Consider the following 24,585-nt stretch of genomic DNA (forward strand, 5'->3'; position numbering starts at 1 on the left):
CCACACAGCCAGGATTCACACCCATAACTGTCCAACTCCAGATGTGCTCTTAGCCACTCTGCCATCCGGCCACAAATGAAGCTACCAGAGAACCATAGAAGGTGGAACGTACGCAATATTTGCCCCATAAATTGTACAGTGCAGACAGGAAGTGCAGGGAGTTTTCATGTCAGAGTGTAGGTCACTCCCCCGAGTGGCTTGAAGTCTGTAGATCCATTTAGGAGAACATCCAGCTTCACTGGCTGTGCAAATCCCACCCATGCAGCTGTTTGGGGTGAGAAGTTTCTTTAAATGTCTGTTGACTCTCCTCTCTGGAAGGAGCACGGGGACTCAGGGGGCGCCCGTCCTGGTGTTGGTGGCCACACCTGGAAACGGACTATGAGTCAAACCAGGGGCCCAGTGCCAGCTTCTTTGGCCTGTCTGTGGGTGCAGATGCCAGCCTTTGCAGCCTCTGCGCCAACTCACAGCTCTCTCCCTGTGCCGCCCCCATCAGGCCAGCTGGAGTGGAGGGGCCAGTGGCTGGGCCCTGTGCAGAATGATACCCTCTCACCTTCGCAAGGGAAGTGTGTTTATCCTTGCTTTCCAGGTGAGGACACTGAGACCTAGCGAAGTTTTCTGGCTGCCTGAGCTCCCTCGGCGGGAAAGAGGTAGAACCGAGACTCAAGTCTTCTTTCTGCAGGGAGATGGCCAGTTTCTTCCTAGAGGAGGGAGGAGCCAGCCTGCCCTCTGGCACTGGGTGGCACAGCCCTGTTCGGTTCTCTGGGGCTTGCACTTCTGATTCATTCTGCAGTCACCGGCTGCCTGTGATTCGGGAAAATGACCCTCTAGGGTAGGAGAAAAGCTCTTGGAGCACTTAATGAAGCCATAGAGGCCCTTTCCAGGCTTTGGGAAATGTTCCTTCTCCACCAGGATGCCAACACCACCCTGGTCCTGGCGGTACCTGTCCCTGGAACGGCCTCACTGTGGTGACTGATTACCCAGCATGCAGCACATTGCCATTGCTCTCAATGGGCAGGTGCTGTGGGGACACAGGTCTGCTGGCCTGCCATCTTCTGGGGTCCCCCATGTCTTGTAACGCCTACATCAATGTACCCCAAGCCTCAGTTCTGTGTAGTTTGTACAACTCTGGCCCCTACCCCAAGGATTTCTGGGAAGCCCCCAGGAATGCTGCTAAGTCCACAGTCTGCCCTCCCCAGCCCCAGTCTCATCAGGCTTCAGGGATGGCCATTCCTCCCCTATAGGAGAGAGAGAACTCAAACCAGTAACTCCCCCTCCTCAGACTCAGGCCCAATCATTGCAGTAATCATTTCTGGGGAGCTGTCTTTGTTCTTGCAGAGAAGGCAGGCTTTAAAGTTAGACTGGAGGGGCCATTTTGCTTCCAGTTGCCCCCAAATTTTCCTTTCTGTGATAGGATTTGTCCTTTGTCTCTGCCTAAATTCAAAGACTTGTTAAAATGACTTCTCAAACAAGAGGCTAGCCTCAAAATAACTTTGCCTCTACAGATAGAAAACTGGAATCTACTTTTATTTTGGTTTTACTTTTATTAAATTTTATAAAATCAATAATACATGTCCACGGTGCAAAGTTGAAAAGTCACAAAACAGTCTATGTGCGGTCTCTTTCCCATGCCAGACTCGGACACTCAGCATTGTTAGTTTCGTGTATGTGTAAGCTGCATTTAAATTGTCCAGCTTTAAAACAAAACCCTTCCCTGTTTCACAATTAGGTCGACCGAGGTACACCCTGAAAAATAACCTGGAAATAGCATCGGGCCCCCTGCAGCGTCCAACTCTTCCCAAGGACTGTTTTTATGATAATGATCATTGCTAAGGCTGCCCCTTCCCAAGCAGTGCTGCTGCCCACAGTCCCAGCCCCCAGACCTGAGCAGCCACCCACGCAGCATGAATGCGGCCAGCCCCAGCCTGCCCGCTCAGCTTCCAAGCCCAGCAGTCTCAGGTTCTGGGCTAACCCTGCCCTTCCAGCTGCCCCTTCTACATTGTCCCCTCTTGTCTTGCAGGGCACTAGCCACAGCTGGGGCTGTGGGGTCAGGGCATGGCAAGGGTGATCTGACCAAACTATGCTGCCTCTTAGCCAGACTGTGTATTCGGAGTCCCCTAAGCTCGATTTTTTTTGTTTGTTTGTTTGTTTGTTTATTTGAGACAGGGTCTCACTCTGTCACCCAGGCTGGTGTGCATCAGTACAGCCATAGCTCACTGCAGCCTTGACCTCCCAGGCTCAAGTGATCCTCCCACCTCAGCCTCCCAAGTAAGTGGGACTTCAGGTGTGCTCCACCTAATTTTTAAAGGTTTTTTTTTTAGAGAGGGGGTCTTTCTATGTTGCCCAGGTTGGAGCTTGATTGCTTGTTTGTTTGTTTGTTTGTTTGTTTGTTTTGAGACAGGATATTGCTCAGTTGCCCAGGTTTGAGTGCAGTGGCACGATCTCAGCTCACCACAACCTCTGCCTCCTGGATTCAAGTGATTCTCCTGCCTCAGCCTCCTGAGTAGCTGGGATTACAGGTGTGCACCACCACGCCCAGTTAATTTTTGTGTTTTTAGTACAGACAGGCTTTCATCATGTTGGCCAGGCAGATTTTGTTTTTTGTCTTTTTTTTTTTTAAAGAATGTATCCTAGCAGCTGCCTCTGAGCCACTGGCTGAGAAGGGAAGTCCATGAAGCATTCAACAGTAGTAACAGCACCACCACCTCCCCATATTGAAGAAGCCTCTATGCTTCTTCCTATGCCTTCCTATGCCTCTATGCTGACTTCTGGAGAAGCCAGTCACTTGCCCGGTCACACTGTACAAAGTGGCTCAGGGCTGGACTTGCTGACTTATGCCTATAATCCCAACACTTTGGGAGGCCAAGGCAGGCAGATCACTTGAGGTCAGGAGTTCGAGACCAGGCTAACCAACATGGTGAAACCCCATCTCTAATAAATATACAAAAATTAACTGGACATGGTGGCAGGCGCCTGTACTCCAGCTACTCGAGAGGCTGAGGCAGGTGAATTTCTTGAACCTGGGAGACAGAGGTTGCAGTGAGCCAAGATCATGCCATTGTACTCCAGCCTAGACGATAAACTGAGACTCCGTCTTGACAAAAAAAAAAAAAACAACAACAAAGTGGCTCAGCTGGGCTTGGATCTCCAACGTGCTGGGCCCCAGTCACCAGGTTCCTAACCCCGTGCTGCCAGGCTTCCCCAGAGGGTCTCATGAACTCAACAATCTACCCCCTTCTTCCACAAGGTAACCTCTCATTCCCCAGAGCTCATTTAATAACAAGAGGAGTAATCATAGTTAACCTTCTTTACCCTTTACTATGTGCAAGGCATTGTTCTAGAAGCACACACATCAATCACTGAGTCCTCACAGCACTCCCAGGGGGTAGGCACTGTCCTTATACCCTTTTTGCAGATGAGAAGCCCAAGACACAGGAGCCTGCCTGATCAGCAGCCCATGTTTAAAGGGCAGCGAGGAGCCAGCCTCTAGGGAATGCAGGGCTCCTCTTGTGCCCAGAAGGGAGGCACCCTGCCTCTTCTCTGTGGAACCTTTGGAAATGGCCTCCGAGGGGCCCCTGCTCAGCACAGCTCTGTGGGTCAAGAGCAGGAGTGTTTGAGGCACAGATAGATGATGTCTGGACCTCTCCCCGGGATGCCTCCTCATGTCTGACCCTGGGGGTCCAGGGCCAAGGGGAAGTTCAATAACATACCAGGTTTCTCCTTGCCTTGGTACAGATTCCTTCCCTTCCCTCCTCCCTGTATCCTTCTTTCCTTTCTTCCTTCTTTCCTTACATATTTATCCAGTGCCATACAGCGATAGCGCACACATGTGACCTCTGATACAAGGTGAAAAGCGATATGAATGGTGCAAGGTAGAGAGAGGAATGGTGCTGGGAGAGGAGCGTGTGGTAGGAGGCCCTCCCTTCACATCCTGGCCTCAAACCTCCAGCCAGGTGGCTTTGGGCGGGTCACTCAGCATCTCTGGACCTCTATTTCTCATCTGGATAATGAGGGAGAGGTTGGAGGTGAGGATCCAGGTTGCCTGCCAGGCTCTTGTGAGAATTGGAGGTGTAAAAGGGCTTTCTTTTTTTTTTAGACAGAGTCTCGGGAGAGGGGTTAGATGGCGGGAGAGGGGTTAGACTAGTCCCCTGGGGGATTGGTTATGGTTGTGGGGGAGGACGGAGGGAGGCTCTGGGAATGTGTGGGGTTTGGGCTCAGCCATAAGGGACAGGTGGAATTTGGCCCGGCACAGATGGGGGAGGGGGTGGTGCTTTGGGCACCACCAGCCCTAGGCTCACGGTTGCCACCCTCCCTTCGGGCACTGCCTTCCCTTTTCTGCATTTCCACCCAGAGATGGACTGTCAGCTTTGAATGCTGTTTAGGAAGTGACTTTATTGTTTGTATTTTTTTCTCTATCTAAGGCAGTCAGAATATTATTTTTGTAATGATGCTAGATGCTTAGTATGTAAAATTCAAGTACAATGGGTAAGTACAGAGAAGAATGCAGCAAATCGCCACCAATGCCACCACCCAGATGGAACTGTTTAGTTATTTGGTCCGTATGCATATAGACACCTCAATAGGCAGGCCTACCTGGCGGGCCTGGGAGCACGGGGGCTGGAGGGCCAGAAAGGTTTATAAGCACAGGGAAAATGCACAGTTTAATTTACCTTCAGGCCAGAGTTGTAAAGATTGTCTGACCTGAAACAGCCCTTTCCTTCTGTCCGCTGCCTACATAACTGTATCGGATGGGGAAAGAGGGAGTGGGGAACTCTTAGGCCATGGCCTTCAAAATCTCCCCATTCAGACAAATTTCAGAAAAGGAGCCAGTCTCGGTGAGCATATTCCAGCTCCAGAACAGTGGCTTTCCACCTTTTAGACTAAAACCTCAGACACAGACACCCACACATAACTGAAACAAAAGCCTTATGAAACCCGTATTTTGGCTGGGCACAGTGGCTCATGCCTATAATTCCAAACACTTTGGGAGGCTGAGGTAGGAAGATCACTTGAGCCCAGGGGATCGAAGCTGCAGTGTTTGTAGCGTTGTACTCCAGCCTGGCCAACAGAGTGGAAAAAAGAAACTCATGCTTATCAACTCATGCTTATCATTATGATACAGAGGCATTCTGATATTTTCTAATCTACATAATGCTGTTGTGTTTAAAAAAGAAAAAAAAAGTTTATCTTAACCTACCAAATTGTTGGCACAGCCTGCAGTTTGAGAAATGTCACTGTTGACCAGCGATTTTCAAACATTCGTGTGCGTCAGACTCAACTGCAGAGTGTGCTGAAACAACTTGCTCCCAGTCCTAAAGTTCTGAGTCATTAGGTCTGGAGTGGGACCTGAGGATTCGCATTTCCACCAAGTTCCCAGGAGGGGCTGATACTGCCAGTCTGGGGACCCCACTTTGAGACCCACCCTCCTAGGGTGTTTTTAAGGCAACATGCTCCCTTGGCAAAGACCATCAAGGGATTTGCTTTATTGAATGGATGAGAATTGCTGATCGCTAACATCGGAACTGTGGATCTCTGAGATACTTGAGGATGCTGGTCAGGCACTGTCATTGGGATCTTTAACACCACCCTCCTAAAATCCAGCTCACACTATTAATACATAGTGCTGAATGTAGAAAAGGTCTGCTAAGCAAAAGGACATTTATGCCTAGCCCTGGTTGAATTCCCTGCCTCTCAAATCCCAGACCTGCAGAACATAAAACCCTCCCAGCCTTTCTGAAAACACTGTTCTTCTAAAGGCAATGAAAGGCGCTATTTAGCATGTGGGTTTCACCTTTCTGTTTTTTTAAAGGGAAGAAGGTAGGTCAAGCGTGACTGCCCCATGGGGAAGGCTGTCCCCGCTGGCTCTGGTAGGGGCCTGGTGGGTTTCACTGGCAGTCCCCAGTTTCCCAGCTTTAACCGGAAATTTTCTTGGCATTGTAGCACACAGCAGCACCTCGGCCTTGCAGCCTGCCAGCTTTGGAGACTGGCCTATATCCCAAACTGCTTCTGCTCTCCAACCAGGGACTGTCAGCCCCCACCCCAATCCTCCTCCTCTGTAGCCTTGGGGCCCCCATGGGCCCCTCCCCAGCCTCACAGCCCTCCAGAAGCCAGCCCTCAGCTGGGAGCAGCTTCGCAAGGGAGGGGAGTGTTAAATGGGCACAGAGCACCACTGTTCCAGCAACAATGGCCCGTTGATGACTAGATTCTGCCCAGGTCAACCCCCTCAACTGGACTTTGGGGAGGAGAAAGGACTCCAGCCCCCGCAGGCAGCCATTTCTGGGTGTGAGATTGATTCAGAGGCCTGAGCCTCTGTCTGCCCACAGAACCTCATTCTTTAGGCCCTGGTGCAGCAGGGAGAAATGCCCGTCCCAGGGCAGTGTAAGGGCCCAGGAGTGATTCCATTCCGTCCAATTCCACAGACAGTTATTGAACAGTCCTGGCCACTGAGGTGTGGTGCTAAGTAGCTATGGGGAATAAGAATAACTGCTGACGTGAATTCAGTGCTTCTTACTGTCAACTCCGCCCCTGACTGCTCAGTAGTCTCTAGGGAACTTATAAAAAATCCCAGGCACAGATTCCCCCTACCCCGGAATCTTCAGGGGTGAACCCTTGGCACTGATATTTTTTAAAAGCTCTCCGAGTGATTCTCATGCCCAGCTGGGATGCAGCATCACTGGCCTCCAGTCTGTCAGACGCTGTGCTAAGCATTTAACTTGGAGTACCCCACTTAAGGAAGCAGGTGCTTATGGGATGCTGAAATATGGCCCCCACAGATGTCCACGTATGAGCCACTAGCACCTGTGGATATGTGAGCTTGCATGGTAGGGACTGTGCAGATGGGATTAAGTTAAGGATTTTGAGTTGAGAGATTATCCTGGATTATCCAGGAGAGCCCTAAATATAATCACAAGCATCCTTATAAGAGGGAGGCAGAAGATTTGACTACAGAAGAGGAGTGTCAGAATAATGCATGGTGAGAAGAACTATCAGCCATTGCTGGTTTGCAGATGGAGGAAGGGGGCATGATCCATGGAAAGCAGGTAGCCTCCAGAAGCTGGGAAAGGCAAGGCTGCAGACTCTCCAGAAGGAACCCAGGCCTGCTGGCACCTCCATGTTAAGTCAGTGAAACTGACCTCACACTTTTGACATGCAGAACTGTACGATAGTCAGTGTGTTGTTCCAGCTAGGCACGGTGGCTCATGCCTATAATTCCAGCACTTTGGGAGGCTGAAGCGGGAGGATCACTTGAGACCAGGAGTTTGAGACCAGCCTGGGCAACCTGATGAAAACCCTGTCTCTACAAAAATAAAAAAATTAGCTGAGTGTGGTGGCACCCACCTGCCCCAGCTACTCAGAAGCTGAGGTGAGAGGATCTCTTGAACCCAAGAGATTGAGGCTGCAGTGGGCCATGATCATGCCACTGCACTCAGCCTGGGCAACAGAGCATGACCCTGTCTCAAAAAAAAAAGCAAAGAAAATAAGTGTTATTTGAAGGTACTAAGTTTGTGGCAATGTGTTACAACAGCAGTAGGAAACAGATACAGGGCTGTCATTAACCCCGCTTTACAGATGAAGCATGGGGGCCAGGCAGTCACCTGGGCTCACCCAGCTAGTGGGCTACCGAGCCGGAAGAACCAGGGTGTCCGACCACTTCTTCACTGCCCGCCCCGCCTCACCACACTGCCCCCTCTTGGCAGTCAGACAGATAAGGGTTCACTCAGCTCTGTCATCTTCTGTCTGTGTGTCCTGTGCTGCTGGTAAGGCTTGTTTGGCCAGGGGGAGGTTCCAGGAGGGGGAGGTGTGGAGACCAGTTGGAAAGATAGAGTGGGACAGGTTGTCCCCAGGTAGAACAGTTTGGACTTGATTTTGGAGGAATGGAGCCCACAGAGCACTGTCTGGTCTCCTCTGCCGTATTTCCTGATGATGCCTCAGACCCACAGGCCTGCTCAGTCTTTGAGATCAGACATAATGCAGCAACGCAGCTCCCATTCAGAACCTCAAGATTGGGACCAGAAGCATCATTCTACTCCTTGTCACCCACAGCCAGTGACAGCCATTTATCTGGGACGGCCAGTGAGCTCCTGTTTCCCAGGAAGCCAGCAGTGGCCTGGTGCCAGCAAAATATGTTTCTTCCAAGATTCTCCTAGAACCGTGTATTTGGGGCCATGTTTTTTTGTTTTTTTTTTTTTGTTTTTTTTTTCTCGAGACCGAGTCTTGTTCTGCTGCCCAGGCTAGAGTGCAGTGGCTCGATCTTGGCTCACTGCAACCTCTGCCTCCTGGGTTCAAACAATTCTCCTGCCTCAGCCTCCTGGGTAGCTGGGATTATAAGCACATGCCACAATGCCCAGCTATTTTTTGTATTTTTAGCAGAGACAGGGTTTTACCATGTTGTTCAGGCTGGTCTCGAACTCCTAAACTCAAGTGATTCACCTGCCTCGGCCTCCCGAAGTTCTGGGATTACAGGCGTGAGCCACCGCGCCTGCCCAAGGCCATGCATATTTTTTAGAGTAAAAGTATGAAATACAAACAAATACAGAGAGTTGTCCAGATGAGGCAGGAAAATAGGGTCTAGAGGCCGGGAATGTAAGGCCAATTCACACTTCAGCTATAACAGGAAATACCCTCTGCATAGCGCAGTGCTCCGTAAATGACTTTGTAACTTTACTTCATCCTCTTCATTTACATAGGGTGCACCCGAAATAACAAATGGAATCCTCTAGGGGGTATTTAAACTCACCAAAATTCTGTAATGGGCTTTTTGTTTGTTTGTTTGTTTTGAGACACAGTCTCACTCTGTCACCCAGGCTGGAGTGCAGTGGCACAATCTCAGCTCACTGCAACCTCCGCCTCCCGGGTTCAAGCGATTCTCCTGCCTCAGCCTCTTGAGTAGCTGGGATTACAGGCATGCACCACCACACCCAACTAATTATTGTATTTTGAGTAGAGACGGGGTTTCATCATGCTGTCCAGGCTGGGTTCAAACTCCTGACCTCAGCCACCCAAAGTGCTGGCATCACAGGGGTGAGCCACCACACTCAGCGGACGGCCTTTTGAGCTCCTGTGCTCGGGCCGCCCCACACTGTGGAGTGCACTTTCTCAGTAAATCCCTTCGTCCCTTCCTTGCTTTGTGCTTTTTGTCTAATTCTGTGTTCAAGACGCCAAGAACCTGGACACCCTCCACCTTTAACACAAAGCCGCACCACAAGTTGGTGGCAGGTCCTGAAAGATCAATCAGTTCCTGACCAGGACTCTGATCTGCCCACTGCTGTACAGCTGCTCCCTTCTGGCTCAGTCAGCTTGCTCAGACCTAGAGCACAGTGGCTGAATTCGTGGACTGTGGAGCCAGGCTTCCTGGGTTCAGATCCCAGCTCTGCCTTTAACTAAGGGTAAGTTTTCTCATCCCCTTGCCTTTGATGGGGATGGTGACTATTATCTACGAGCATTATCCAGGGTTCTTCCAAAGATTAAGTACATTCATGTACGTGAAGTACGTGGAACAATTCCTTGTTCATTGTGTTAACTTCCGTTACTATTCAGCTCCTCTAGAGCAGGGGCTGTGTCTTGTCTTTCCTGTTCCTAGTGCCTGGTTCCATGCTTGGCCCAGAGCAAGTGCTCAGCAAATGAATATATTTGTTTTATGTGAGCTTTTATCACTCAAGGATTCTTTAGGTACTTTCCCAAAAGCTTTCAGTCTCACAAATTTCCATCTTAGTTCTTCAAATATTTATTCTCCTCCTTCCTGCCTGGGAGCTGCTGCAAAATTGCCATAGAGCAGCCTAAAGCTTGCTCTGCCCCTTACAAAGTACAGCAAGCAATTCAAAGATAACTCAGATGTCCCAAACCTCCCAGCCAGAGTGCCTGTGCTGCACAGCTGGCATGGCTGCCCCAGTCTCCTTCACTCCGAGGCCACGCTTGGCCGACCTGCTGAGGTTGCACAGAGCTTTTTGGGCCCTGTAGCAGCCCTGCTTGGGCAGCAAGACTTGCATGGTCCCACAGGACTCACTGCCTGCAGCCACTAGTCCCAGCCCCCCTCCTTAACAGAACCCACACCATGTTGTCCAGCTGATGGGGGATCACATATCATGCTATTCCCTCCAGGATCCTGTCCCCTGTTTTTCTCCCCCTACCAAGAGGAGTAGCATCCTCATTTAGCCTTTCCCTCAGAAAGTCCCCACGCTTATTACTACACATGAGTAGACCCCAGGAAGGTCACTTGCTCATGGTTCTGCAAAAAGCTAAACTCCAGTTGAGTTCCAGTTTGAACCCAACTAGTTCACTCCTCTGCCCTAGGGAGGCCGTTTCTGCTCAATCTTACTGCCCCGCCTCTAATTCCATTTTGCAAAGATCTCTTGAAACTCTGCCTGCTGTTGTGGGAGCTAGTTTTCTTTTCTTTTCTCTTTTTCCTTTTCATTACATGGTTCCATTTTGACATAATAGTAGATTCACATGCAATTTTAAGAAATCGTACAGCGAGGTCTCATGAATCTGTTACCCACTTCCCCCTATGGTAACATTTTGCGAAAGTCTAGCTTAATGTCACAACCAGAATATTGACCTCATACAGAATCCCTTGTGTTGCCCTTTTATAACTACACTCACTTCCCTCCTGCCCCCACCCCTTCCTTGACCCTTGGCAATACTAGTCTGTTCTCCATTCTTACAGTTTTGTCATTTCAGGAATGTTCTATAAATGGAATCATGTAGTGTGTAACCTTTTGTGATTGGCTGTTTTCATTCAGCCCAGTTCCCTGGAAATTCAAGTTATTGTATATGTATGACTAAGTAGGTAAAACAAGGGACACAGACCTGTTCTCCTGGCATCCCTCCCTGGTTAGCAAGAGATTCAGCAGCCTGCTGCCGCTCTGGCCTTGCTGATAGCTAGTGTGTGTGCAGGCAGCAGCTCCCGCTGTCTCTAAGAGCGCCAGGGTAGTGAAGCTGGATGCTCTAAAAGTAGTGGCTTTCCATGTTTGCTGATTCTAGGTTAGAATCACCTACGGAGCTTTAAGTAATCTTGATGCCAGGCCATACCCACACCAATGCAATCCGAATCTGGAGGTGGCACTCAGGCCTCAGTAATTTTTAAACTTCTCTGGATGATTCTCATGCTGTCAGAGTTGAAAACCAGTCCTCTGAAACAGCCGCAGCAGATTCACAATAGCTACACCATCCTCTACTCATGACAGATGTCACGGAGCAATCGCAGCACTCGTATTTTCAAATACAGCGCCCCAGGCAGCCCCTTCCCATCCGTCAGCCTTGGCCTGGAGTGGAAATTGACTTGCCCTCTTAGCTGAGAAATGGTTTGGCCATGGCCATGTCCAGGTGTGCCCAGGCCCGAGGCCTGATGTGTTAGGTGAGCGTCCCTGTAAATAATGCTGGAAAGGTGGGCCCTTGACCGATAGGAATAGCTGCAGCAGGCAGAGATCTCCTGGGCTGGTTCTATAGGATAAAGCCGAAGTGGATCAGCCAGTGTCCCTCCCCTGCAGCCCAGCATGGGGAGAGATGTACCCAAGCAATACCAACCAACGGTGCCATTGGCATAGACGGGCTGTGGTTGACATTTGTTCAGACCAGCAGTAATGCCCAGCCTGTGTGCAATCTTCCAAATTTTCAGAGCTCACACAGCTTCCTTGATGCTCACAACAACCCTGTCGCGTCGACCTAGGCTCAGAGAAGTTAAATGCCTCACCCAACGTCAGCAGAGAGTAAGTGGGAGAGCTGGGACTCACTCCAAGTCTGTCTAAGTTCAGGGCCAACGGTCCAATGCTCAGAGCAGTTAGACAATTGACCTCTGTTTCCACCGGCAGGCCGAGTGTAGATGGGCTCTTTTGTGGCCGTAGATCAGCCAGAGGATAGCAGCAGACACACGTGGACCAAGCCTCCTGCTGCCCAAGACCCCTGTGGCCCCTCTCTCCCTAACCCCTGCTTCTCCTACAGATCTAGTGTGGAGATGCTGGACAGAACACAAGAGGTTGAAGTCAGGGCGGGAGCAGGAAAAAAAAAAAGAATAAGAAGAAAAGAGGCTGGAGTTCCTCTTTTCATCACAGGAATAAAACCCCTTCCTGCTGTCAATGGGACCATTAAGTGGGAGTTTGAGGAAGCTCCAGAGGATTCCAGTTCTGTTGCCACTGTATAGAAACAGGAGATCAGCGCGGTGACTCACGTCTGTAATCTCAGCCCTTTGGGAGGCTGGGGTGGGCGGATCACTTGAGGTCAAGAGTTCAAGACCAGCCTGGTCAGCATGGTGAAACCCTGTCTGTACTAAAAATACAAAAAATTAGCTGGACGTGGTGGTGCCTAACTATAATCCCAGCTACTTGGGAGGCTGAGGCAGGAGAATCGCTTGAACCCGGGAGGCGGAGGTTGTGTTGAGCCAAGATTGTGCCACTGCACTCCAGCCTGGGTGACAGAGTGAGACTGTCTCAAAAAAAAAAAAAGACAGGAAACACTCAGAAGTAGGGTTGGAAGAAAACAGGGAGCAGAAGAAATTCTCCTCTCTGTCCTGTCCCTTACTTGGTCATTCTCCAGGAGCAGAAAGTCCCCTTAGAAGGTCAGGAAGGAGGATAGAGCGGGAATTGGGTATCCTAGACTTACGCATGGAGCGTTTTTCTCTACTTGGTTATCTCAGAAATCCTGTAATGGAGTCGTCTTTACAGAGGTGCAGAACAAAATGGGAAGCTGTGGCCACTGTGTAGCCATTGAAGGCTAGCCCATGGTCCCCTCACAGCTTCCATGGGCTTCTTCCGAAAATGTGCATGTATGATGCACCCATTGCATGTATACGTACGTGTACACATTTCTGGTCAAGAGGTTGCTGATTGATAAAACAGACAAAAGCTCCAAACCCCACAAATAGGCACAGCATTTTGCAATAATGAGCGTGACTAAAATGGGAAAAAATAGGGCACATGAGGGATGAGGGAAGGAAAAGGACTCCAGGGCCCAGAAGATTCCTAGCCTTCGTTAGCCACCGCCTCCTAAAGTAGGGGTAACAAGTACATGACACATATGCCAGCCCTTCCCCTGTGATAGAGTTGGGATATTTGTCCCCACCCAAATCTCACATTGAATTGTAATCCCCAATGCTGGAAGTGGGGCCCGGTGGGAGGTGTTTGGGTCATGGGGGTGGATCCCACGTGGCTTGGCGCTGTCTTCCTCATAGTGAGATCTGGCAAGAACTTATTTAGAAGTGTGTGGCACCTCCCCATTCTCTCTCATTCCCGCTTTTGCCATTTGAAGTGCCTGCTCCTGCTTCGCTTTCCGCCATGATTGAAAGCTCCCTGAGGCTTCACCAGAAACCAAGCAGATGCCAGCACTGTGCTTCCTGTACAGCCTGCAGAACCAGGAGCCAATTAAACTGCTTTTCTTTATAAATTACCCAGTCTCAGGTATTTCTTCATAGCAGTGCAAAAACAGCCTAATACACCCTATCTATACACGCAGCAGACATCACTCATCAACGGCCACATTCTTTCCCATAGAAAACAAGCCTGACTTCAGGATTCTTCTCATCAAAGTGCTCCAGGCTGCCAATTACCAAACTATCAGGTTTTACTTATGAGATGAAAATGATTTGCCAGCCCAGGTGTGGTGGCTCACACCTGTAATCCCAGCACTTTGGGAGTCTGAGGCGGGTGGATCACTTGAGGTCAGGCCAGCCTGACCAAAATGGTGAAACCCCATCTCTACAAAAAATGTAAAAATTAGCTGGGCATGCTGGCACTCACCTGTAATCCCATCTCAGGAGGCTGAGGCAAGAGAATCTCTTGAACTCAGGAGGTAGAGGTTGCAGTGAGCCGAGATTGTGCCACTGCATTCCAGCCTGGGTGACAGAGCAAGACTCTGGGGAAAAAAAAAAAAAGAGAGAGAGAGAAAGAAAGAGAGAGAGAGAGAAGGAAGGAAGGGAGGGAGGAAGGGAGGGAGGGAAAAAAAAAGAAAGGAAGGAAGGAAGGAAGGAAGGGGAAGGAAAGGAAAGAAAGGAAAGAAAAGAAAGAAAAAAAAGAATAATTTGCCATCCTCGGCTTGAGCCCAGGAGTTTGAGACCAGCCTAGATAATAGGGAAAGACCCTGACTCTCCAGAAAGTTTTTTTAAAATAGCCAGGTGTGGTGGCACATGCCTGTGATCCCAGCTACTTGGGAGGCTGAGGCAGGAGGATCACTTGAGTCCAGTAGGTGAGGCTGCAGTGAGCCATGATCACACCACTGCACTCCAGCCTAGGCAATGGAGCAAGACCCTGTCTCAAAAAAAAAAAAAAAAAAAAAAAAGTTGGAAATCTGGTACAGTCACTATCTTTGTCAGGATCCCTCTTGCTTATTCTGGATTAGGTTCATCACAAAGCTGCTTAGATGGACTTGGTCATTCAAGTAAATATTAAGTGCTAACTGTGTGTAGGATGATGGATTGGGACACAACTCCATACGCTTTTTATTTCCATTTATTTTTATCACCGCTTTCTCTTATGTTGATATTTTATTTTAGTAACATGGTAACAAATTTAAACAATAGAAGAAGTTAAAAGTCAGTGACAGTTCCCACCCATTTCCCAGTTCTCACAACCACTCTTGTTAATCTCTTGTCTCCATCTCCAAAGATACCCAGCACATGCCCCATTTGTGTGGATCCAGCCCGGTTTGCAGGCAGTTGGTAGCATGCCATGCGTATTCTTGCCCTTGCTTTTATCACTCATGTCTTGAACAGCATTTTATGTCAGCCCTCCAGAACTGCCTCCTTCTTTTTAATCCTTCTTTTTAATCATTACACGGATAAGTGTACCTAACATTGAGCTAGGCACGGATAAATGTACCTAACATTGAGCTAACGAGTTACTGTTTCTTGTTTTTGTTTTTGTTTTGCCTATTAACATGTGTTAATGTCATGGTTAGCCTTTTGTAATTATAATCGATTTATTGTTTTATGTGTCCTTGTTGTATCTATGCAAGTGTATCAGCAAGATTAGCTCCTAGAAGTGGAATTCCTGGGTCGAAGAGCATTACAGCAGTCCTTTGGGGCTACTATAACAAAGTACCATACACTGAGAAACTTACAAATAGCAGAAATTTATTGCTGATGGTTCTGGAATCTGGGAAGTCCAAAATCAAGGAGCCAGCAGATTTGGTTTGGGGAGGGCTGCTCTCTGCTTCCAAGATGGCACCTACCTGTGGCAACCTTACCTGGTGGAAGGAGCAGACAAGCTCTCTCAGGGCTCTATTTTTTTTTTTTTTTTTGACACAGAGTTTTGCTCTTGTTGCGCAGGCTGGAGTGCAATGGTGTGATCTTGGCTCACCACAACCTCCACCTCCCAGGTTCAAGCAATTCTCCTGCCTCAGCCTCCTGAGTAGCTGGGATTATAGGCATACACCACCCCGCCCAGCTAATTTTGTATTTTTAATAGAGACGGGGTTTCTCCATATTGGTCAGGCTGGTCTCAAACTCCTGATCTCAGGTGATCCACCTGCCTCGGCCTCCCAAAGTTCTGGGATTACAGGCATGAGCCACCACGCCCAGCCTCTAATTTAAAAGAACACTAATCCCATTCATGAGGGCTCCACAGTGGTGACCTAGTCACCTCCCAAAGGCCCTACCTCTTCATGCCAGCGCAATGGGATTCAATTACAACACAAAAATTTTAGAGGGGCAGAAACATTCAGCCCATAGCAAAGAGTATGCACATTTAAAACTGTGATGGTTTGGCCCAGTCGTCCTTCAGAAAGGACACTGCCATGAACATTATGTATTAGGACAGGACGGGCTATGCTGCAGGAACAATTAGTCCCCCAAATCTTAGTATTTAACTCAGCAAAGGCTTGTTTTTTTCTCTTGTATCACATCTGATGCAGATGGGATGGCTTTCTAAGCAGCATCCCGGGGATCCAGGCTGCTTCCATCGTGAACTAAGCCAGTTGGAACCTGTGGCCTCCACTGTTACCACAGCCAGGGTAGAGAGGCCTGGATGAGTGTGTGGGATAATTTTAAGCGAAATGGCTTACATCACTTTCATCCACATCCTACCTGTCAGAACCAGTCATATGGCCTCGGCCTGACCGCGAGAGACTCTGGGCAATGTGGAGGAGCCCATGGCCACTCAATGAGTCTCACGTCTCTGCCAGTCGGTTCCCCGGAAATTCACCCGCACAGTATATTCCAGGACATTTTGTTCTTCGCTAATTAAATATATGAAAAATGGCGTCGCGTAGACTGTCGTTCTGCTCTGCACATCTGTGCTTTCTTTGGGCAGTTGCCCTCCGCCTTTTTCTGCTGAAATACTCATAGGGGATTATGTTCACACTCCAAACACACTCCAGTGGCCTTCTCCAAATTTTCTCAAAACCCAAAAACCTTTTGTGGGGAAGCCCTAAGACATTCTATATTTTAGCTGTTATAGGCATACCTCAGAGATATTGCAGATTCGGTTCCAGACCACTGCAACAAAATTAATATCACAATAAAGCAAGTCACACAAATTTTTTTGTTTCCCAGTGCATATAAAAGTTATGTTTACACAAACGGGTGCAGTGGCTCACACCTGTAATACCAGTACTTTGGGAGGCCAAGTTAGGAGGATCACCTGAGGTCAAGAGTTCACGAACAGCCTGGCCAACATGGTGAAACCCTGTCACTACTAAAAATACAAAAAATTAGCCAGGCGTGGTGGCAGACGCCTGTAATCCCAGCTACTCGGGAGGCTGAGGCAGGAGAATCGCTTGAACCCGGGAGGTGGAGGTTGCAGTGAGCAGAGATTCATGCCATTGCACTCCAGCCTGGGTGACAAGAGCAAAACTCTGTCTGGGGGAAAAAAAAAAAGTTACATTTATACTATACTGTAGTCTATTCAGTGTACAGTAGCATGTCTTAAAAAAGTACATATCTTAGCTTAAAAATACTTTATTTGCTAAAAAAAAAAAAAAAAGCTAACAATCATCTGAGACTTTAGCAAGCCAGTTGTAGTCTTTTTGCTGGGGAGAGTCTTGCCTCAATGGTGATGGCTGCTGACTAACTGCTGAAAATTAGGGTGACTGTGGCAATTTCTTTCTTTCTTTCTTTTTTTTTTTTTTTAGTTTGTTTGTTTGTTTGTTTGTTTTTTGTGTTTTGAGACAGGGTCTTGCTCTGTTGCCCAGGCTGGAGTACAATGCCATGATCACGGCTTGCAGCAGCCCTGATCACCTTGGCAATGCCCCCACCTCAGCCTCCTGAGTAGTTGGAACCACAAGTGCATGCCACCACACCCAGCCTATGTTTTTATTATTTGTGGAGACATGGTCTCACTATGTTTCCCAGGCTGCTCTCAAACTCCTGGGCTCAAGGAGTTCCTGGGCCCACTTGGGCTTCCCAAAGTGCTATTACAGGCGTGAACCGCTGCACCCAGCCGCAATCTTAAAATAACACAACAATAAAGTTTGCGGCATCAATTGACTCTTCTTTTCATGACAGATTTCTCTGTAGCATGCAATGCTGTTTGATTCACAGTAGCACTTCTTTCAAAATTAGATTCAATTCTTTCTAACTCCACTGCTGCTTTATCAACTAAGTTTATGAAATATTCTTTTTTTTTTTTTTTTTTTTTGAGACGGAATTTCGCTCTTGTTGCCCAGGCTGGAGTGCAGTGGCGTGATCTCGGCTCACTGCAACCGCCGTCTCCCAGATTCAATTCTCCTGCCTCCGCCTCCCGAGTAGGTGGGATTACAGGCGTCCACCACCACACTTGGCTAATTTTTTGTATTTTTAGTAGAGGCGGGGTTTCACCATGTTGGCCAGGCTAGTCTTGAACTCCTGATCTCAGGTGATCCACCTGCCTCGGCCTCCCAAAGTGCAGGGATTACAGGTGTGAGCCACCATGCCCAGACAGTTTATGGAATATTCTGAGTCAAGCTTGTCCAACCCATGGGCCACGTGCAGCTCAGGACGGCTTTGAATGTGGCCCAACACAAATTTGTAAATTTTCTTAAAACATGATGAGATTTTTTTTGTGTTTTTTATTTGTTTGTTTGTTTTCTCATCACGTATCATTAGTTGTTAGTGTACTTTGTATGTAGAACAAGACAATTCTTCTTCCAGTGTGACCCAGGAAAGCTAAAAGACTGGACACCCTGCTCCACATCCTTTGTTGTCATTTCAACAATATTCACAGCATCGTCACCAGGAGTAGCTTCCATCTCAAAAACCACTTTCTTGACTCATACAGAAGAAGCAACTCATTCATTCAAGTTTATCATGAAATTGCAGCAATTCGCTCATATCTGCAGGCTTCACATCTAATTCCAGTTTTCTCTTATTGCTTCTACCACATCTGCAGTTCATTTCTCCACTGAAGTCTTAAACCCCTCAAAATCATCCACATGGATCCACTTCTTCCATCCACTTCTTAGCATCCACTTCTTCCAAATTAGCATCCATTTCTTCCAAATTCCTATCCATGTTGATATTTTCACCTCCTCTCTTGAGTCACAAATGTTCTTACTGGCATCTAGAATGGAAGGTTTTCAGTTTACTTTGCCCAGATCCAACAGAGGAATCACTACCTATGGCAACTATAGCCTTACAAAATGTATTTCTTAAATAATGTAACTTGAGGGTCAGATATGGTGGTTCACGTTTGTAATCTCAGCACTTTGGGTGACCAAGGCAGGAGGATTGTTTGAGGCCAGGAGTTCAAGACCAGCCTGGGCAACATAGTGAGACATCTCTACAAATTAAAATTTAAAAATTAGCCAGGAGGCTGGGCGCAGTGGCTCACATCTGTAATCCCAACACTTTGGGAGGCTGAGGTGGGCGGGTCACCTGAGGTCAGGAGTTCAAGACCAGCCTGGCCAACATGATGAAACCCATCTCTACTAAAAATACAAAAATTAGCCAGGTGTGGTGGCAGGCACCTGTAATCCCAGCTACTTGGGAGGCTGAGGCAGGAGAATCGCTTGAACTCGGGAGGCAAAGGTTGCAGTGAGCCAAGATCACGCCACTATACTCCAGCCTGGGTGACAAAGCAAGACTCCATCTCAAAAACAACAACAACAAAAATTAGCCAGGTGAAATACCATGCACCTGTAGTCCCAGCTACTTGTGAGACTGAGACAGGAGGATCGCTTGAGCCCAGGAGTTTGAGGCTACAGTAAACCATAATCATGCTACTGCATTCCAGCCTGGGTGACAGAGTAAGAAGAACCTGTCTCAAAAGAAAAAAAAAAAAAAAAATTCATTAAAAAACGACCTTGAAAGTCAAAATTACTCCTTGATCCATGGGCTGCAGAATTAATGTTGTGTTAACAGGCATGAAAACATTACTCTCCTCTTACCTGTCCATCAGAGCTCTTGGGTGACCAGGTGCATTGTCAATGAGCAGTAATATTTTAAGCAGGAGGTGTCAACAGTGGGCTTAAAATATTTAATAAATCTTACTGTAAATAGATATGCTGTCATCCAGGCTTGTTCCATTTACAGAGCACAGGCAGAGTACATCTTGCTTAATTGTTAAGGTCCCTAGGAGTTTTGGAAGGGTCAATGAGCATTGGCTTCTGCTTAAAGTCGCCAGCTACCTTAGCCCCTAACAAGAGAATCAGTCTGTCCTTTGAAGCTTTGAAGCCAAGCATTGACTTCTCCTCTCTAGCTATGGAAGTCCTAGATGGTATCTTCTTCCAGTAGAAGGCTTTTTGGCCTACATTGGAAACCTATTGATTATTGTAGCCACCTTCATCAGTGATCTTAGCTAGATCCTTGGGATAACTTGCTGCCACTTCTCCATCAGCACTTCCTGCTTTACCTTGCACTTTTATGTTATGGAGATGTCTTCTTTCCTTAAACCTCACGAACCAACCAAAGCTAGCAGCTTTGAACTTTTCTGCAGCTTCCTTGTCTCTCTCAGCTTTCCTAGAATTGAAGAGAGTTAGGGCTATACTCTGGTTTAGGCTTTGGCTTAAGAGAATGTTGTGGTTGGTTTGATTTTCTATCCAGACCACTCAAACTTTCTTCATATCAGCAGCAAGTCCATTTCACTTTATTATAATTTGTGTGTTCACTAGAGTAGCCCTTTTCATTTTCTTCAAGAACTTTTCCAGCCGGGTACGGTGACTCACGCCTGTAAATCTCAGCACTTTGGGAGGCTGAGGTGGGCATATCACTTAAGGTCAGGAGTTCGAGACCAGCCTCGCCAACATGATGAAACCCCCTCTCTACTAAAATACAAAAATTAGCCTGGCATGGTGGCGGGCACCTGTAATCCCAGCTACTTGGGAGGCTAAGGCACGAGAATCACCTGAACCCAGGAGGTGGAGGTTGCAGTGAGCCGAGATTGCGCCACTGCGCTCCAGCCTGGGCAGAGCGAGAGGCTGTCTCAAAAAAAAAAGGAAGAATTTGTCTTTCGCACTCACAACTTGGCTAACTGTTTGGTGCAAGAGGCCTCACTTTTAGCCTTTCTGGCTTTCAGCATTCCTTCCTCACTAAGCTCCATCATTTCTAGCTTTTGATTTTAAGCAACAAAAGCGTGACTCTTTCTTTCACTTGAACACTTAGAGGCCATGGCAGGGTTATTAATTGACCTAATTTCAATATTGTTGCATTTCAGGGAACAAGGAGAGGCCTGGAGACAGGGAAAGAGACCAGGGAATGGCTGGTTGGTGGAGCAGTCAGAACACACACATTTATCGATTAAATCCATCATCTTCTATGGGTATGGTTTGTGGCACCCCAAAACAATTACAATAGTAACATCAATAATCACTGATCACAAATCACTATAACAGGTATAATAATAATGAAAAAGTCTGCAATATTGTGAGAATTACCAAAATATGACACAGAGACACACAGAAAGCTCATGCTTTTGGAGAAATGGCGCTGATAGACTTGCCGAAGACAGGGCTGCCACAACCTTTGATTTGTAGAAAAGACAGTTATCTGTGAAGCATACTAAAGCAAAGCACAATAAAATCTGGCCTGTTCGTATTCACAAAAGCATATAAAGGCATGTGAGTAATAATATAAAATTAGCTGGGTCAAGATCGTTGCCAGCCATGGTGTGGAATGGATTGGCAGCAGTTCTGTGCCATTTCCCAGGCTCGCTGTGCTTCCATCTCCTCCCTCATTCATGAAAGACAAGCCAAGCAAGGGACAAAGGTATACAATAGTTGCTGTAAATGTCCCTATTTCACCTATGAGAAAACTAAACTCAAGGAGGTTTAAGTTCCTTGCCTAAGGTCACAGGGCCTCAAAGGCAATAAGTAAAAGCAAGGAAACTGAAAGCACCCATAGTGAGAGAGATTCATTGCTAACTTTGTCAGATGTTGTGCCAAGACTCTCTCTTTCTCTTTCTCTCCCTCTCTCTCTCTCTCTCTCGCTGCCCGTCCCCCCACCCCGTATGTGTCTCTCTGTGTGTGTGCATATGCATGTAGATACCCTTTTTTTTTTTTAACAAAATAGACTGCAACTGGAGATACTGATGTGTCCTATTTTTTGGTGCAGCATCATAACATAAGCATCTTTCTGGGCAATAAATTAACGTTATGCTGGCCTTCTTTTTTCAGTGGAGCATTAATTAAGCATCTTGTATGTGCCCAATATTCTGCTGGTTCTGGAGGGGAGAAGGCCAGCCTACAGGAAACAACAGCTAACTCTTTAAGGCAGTGCATAAGTCCATTCATTTGCTTCACAAACGTTCATTGAGCCCTGCCACGTGCCAGGCACTGTGGGTATCGTGGAGAACAAGACTGCTGTACGAGGCAAGAGCTGGGCTCCTCCTAACTTCCTCTGTCCCCCTAACCTCCCCTCACCCACAGGCATTGCTGGGGGTATTTTCCTGGGTTGGTTTGTTTGTTTGTTTTGTTTTGTTTTGTTTTTTGAGACAGGGTCTCGCTGTGTTGCTCAGGATGGTCTCAAACTCCTGGGCTCGAGCAGTCTCCTGCCTCGGCCTCACTATGCCTGGCTGTTGTTTATTTATGTATTGTGGTCAAATGTACATAGCATAAAATTGACCATTTTAGCCATTTTCAAGTGTACAGTTCAGTGGCACTAAGTACATTCACACTGTTGGGCAACCCTTCCCACTCTTCCACTGCAGAACCCCTTTCATCTTGCAGAACCCAAACTGTCCCCATTAAACATTAACCCCCCAGCCCTTCATCCCAGCCCCTGGCAGACACCCTTCTGTCTGTCTCTATGATTTTGGCGCTCTGGGTACCTCATAGATGAGTGAGATTTATAGTATTTGTCCTTTGGTGACCAGCTTATCTCACCAAGCATGATGTCCTCTGGGGGCATCCGTGTGGAGCAGGTGCTAGCATCGTTTTGACTTCTTGAACATCTCATGGGTGTCACCTCCCCCTCTACCTCTCTGCCACTGCCTTGCTCAGCTGCCTGCTCTCTCCTGGACCCTTGCAGAAGGGACTGACTGGGCTCCTGGCCTCCAGTCCTGCCCTCTTCTAATGTATTTTTCATACCATTTCCAAAGTGGTAATACATTCCTCTTTTGAAATTTTAGATTTGGCTATTAAAGCGATACAGGTGTATGGTTACCAAAAATTCCAACAGTATAAAAGAGAACACCTGCCTGGGCAATGTAGAGAGACCCTGTCTCCATAAATGTTTTTTGTTTTTTGTTTTTTTTTTTCGTTTTTGTTTTTAGATAGAGTCTTGCAGTGGCTTAATTTCGTCTCACTGCAACCTCTGCCTCCTGGGTCCCGGTTCAAGCAATTCTCCTGCCTTAGCCTCCCAAGTAGCTGGGGTTACAGGCATGCACCACCATGCCCAGCTAATTTTTGTATTTTTAGTAGAGACGGGGTTTCACCATGTTGGCCAGGCTGGTCTTGAACTCCTGACCTCGTGATCCTCCCACCTCAGCCTCCCAAAGTGCTGGGATTACAAGCGTGAGCCACCGTGCCTGGACTCCATAAACGATTTAAGAAAAAATGTAGCCAGGCGTGGTGGCACACCCCTGTGCTCCCAGCTACTTGGGAGGCTGAGGTGGGAGGACTGCCTGAGTCTGGGATGTCGAGGCTGCAGTGAGCCAAGATCATGCCACTGTACCCCAGCTTGGGTGACAGAGTGAGACCCCGTCCCCCCAAAAAATAAATCAAAGGGTGTAAGGTGAAAAGAATCGTAACATTATGTTTTTGTAGCTCTGCATCTGTGATGGTGCCCCCTGCATGGCTTGCTTTCACTGTGCCAATGCCCCACAGTTACCCAGCCTGCCGGCTTTGAGAAGATGCTCGCCACGCTTCTCCCATGCTGGGCTTGGGCACGTCCTTGGCCATGAATCTTGGTCCATGTCCAGGTCGGTTCTGAATGAGCCAGCAGACTCCTCCCAGGGCTGCCCGGCTACATGGTTGAGGGCATCATGGACACCAGCTTCAGCCACAGCTCTTTACCAGGCAGGTGCAGTGAAGCCGGGAGGTGTGGGTCAGTTCCTACCTCTCCAACCTGAGGTCCTGCACTTCCTGCAGCTGTTGGAAAGGACTGTGTCCAATGGGAGCAAGAAAGTGTGCTCCCCCACAGCCCCACGCGGGCATAAAGGGCTGAGGGGCAGCCAGGCCTGTCCTGGCCGGGGCTGGCTCAGAGTCTGTGGCAGCCCCACCCCTGCCAGGCTGGTCCTCAGCCCCAAGATCCACCTATGGCACTCGCCCCTTTACAGCTACGTGGACATCCACTGACACTCAGGTGACACACTTTTGTCTTGGCAGTGGTTGGACAAAAGGAAATCAAAGATCGGTTCTTTCTTGGGAGAGGAAGAGGAAGCTGGAGCCCCGGGGGGCTCGGATGCTCTCAGGAGTGACATAGCCCCATAGCCCTGGGGCTCTACTGGGTGCCGGTGGGTGGAGGTGGTGGGGGAGCTGGAGCCAGGCATTCATTGACTTCCCCTTCTTTCATTCCTGCTCTTCTTTCGCTCACTGGCCCATTCAGCAGTCTCTGGGCTGGGCATTTACCCTCCTGTCAGACACCACACTCCTGATTGGGTGGCCTTGGCCTTCCCAAGCTGTGTCTGGATGTCCCCAAGTGAAATGGAATCTGGGCTGGACAGGCCACCGGATGGACAAGCTCTTCTCATCTAAAACCGAGGCAGTTGGCATTTTGGGCTAGATGGTAAGAACAAAATTAAAAAATAAAAACCAGGCAGGCTGGCACAGGAGCCCCATTTCTCTGCCCTACTGTGCCAGTGGCCTGGGGGCTTCCCCGCCACCTCTTTCTCCACTCTGCAGATGCTGAGAAAACTCACAAAAGAGCCCACTCCAAGGTGTTTGGCAACAAGGTGGGTGGGGGCAGCCTCCCAGCACCCAGCACACGTGGCGCTTTCCCGCGGTGGGTTTCAGCGCTCCCACTCTGCCTTGGAGCGCCTCTGTCACCAGCTCTTGCCCTCCCTTGGCTCCTCTTTCCCATGCAGCTCCTCCTCCAGCTCGTGGGAAAGGCCAAGAGGCTGAGCCAGCAACAGCTGAGCACCAGCCCCCGCCCAACCTCCCCCTACCCCACCCCACCCCACTGTGCTCTTGGCCCCAGGCAGGCGAGGGGAGTGGAGTTTTGCTGCCTGATGCAATGTCTGGCGGGGCCGTCCCTTATCACAGCCGACTTGCTGGGACCCCCACCTTCCCTGGGGGAGGCTAGAACGGGGCCAC

At 48.5% G+C, this 24,585-nt stretch overlaps 1 protein-coding gene across 5 annotated transcripts in view; it reads left to right on the forward strand.

Moving 5' to 3' along the window:
- CHST3 (carbohydrate sulfotransferase 3) overlaps nucleotides 1-24,585 on the forward strand; it is a 47,396-nt gene that overhangs the window by 13,897 nt on the left and 8,914 nt on the right. The window contains exon 1 of one of the 5 annotated variants that reach the window (XM_017962960.3): nucleotides 22,979-24,058. The exons of the other annotated variants lie outside the window; for them this stretch is intronic. The gene's annotated coding sequence lies outside the window, so the exon portion shown is untranslated. Of the gene's footprint in view, nucleotides 1-22,978; nucleotides 24,059-24,585 lie in introns of those variants that run through there. 5 annotated transcript variants of the gene reach the window in all.

This window comes from Papio anubis, chromosome 11 (genome assembly GCF_008728515.1).
Source record: "Papio anubis isolate 15944 chromosome 11, Panubis1.0, whole genome shotgun sequence".
In the NCBI taxonomy this organism is placed as follows: Eukaryota; Metazoa; Chordata; class Mammalia; order Primates; family Cercopithecidae; genus Papio; species Papio anubis.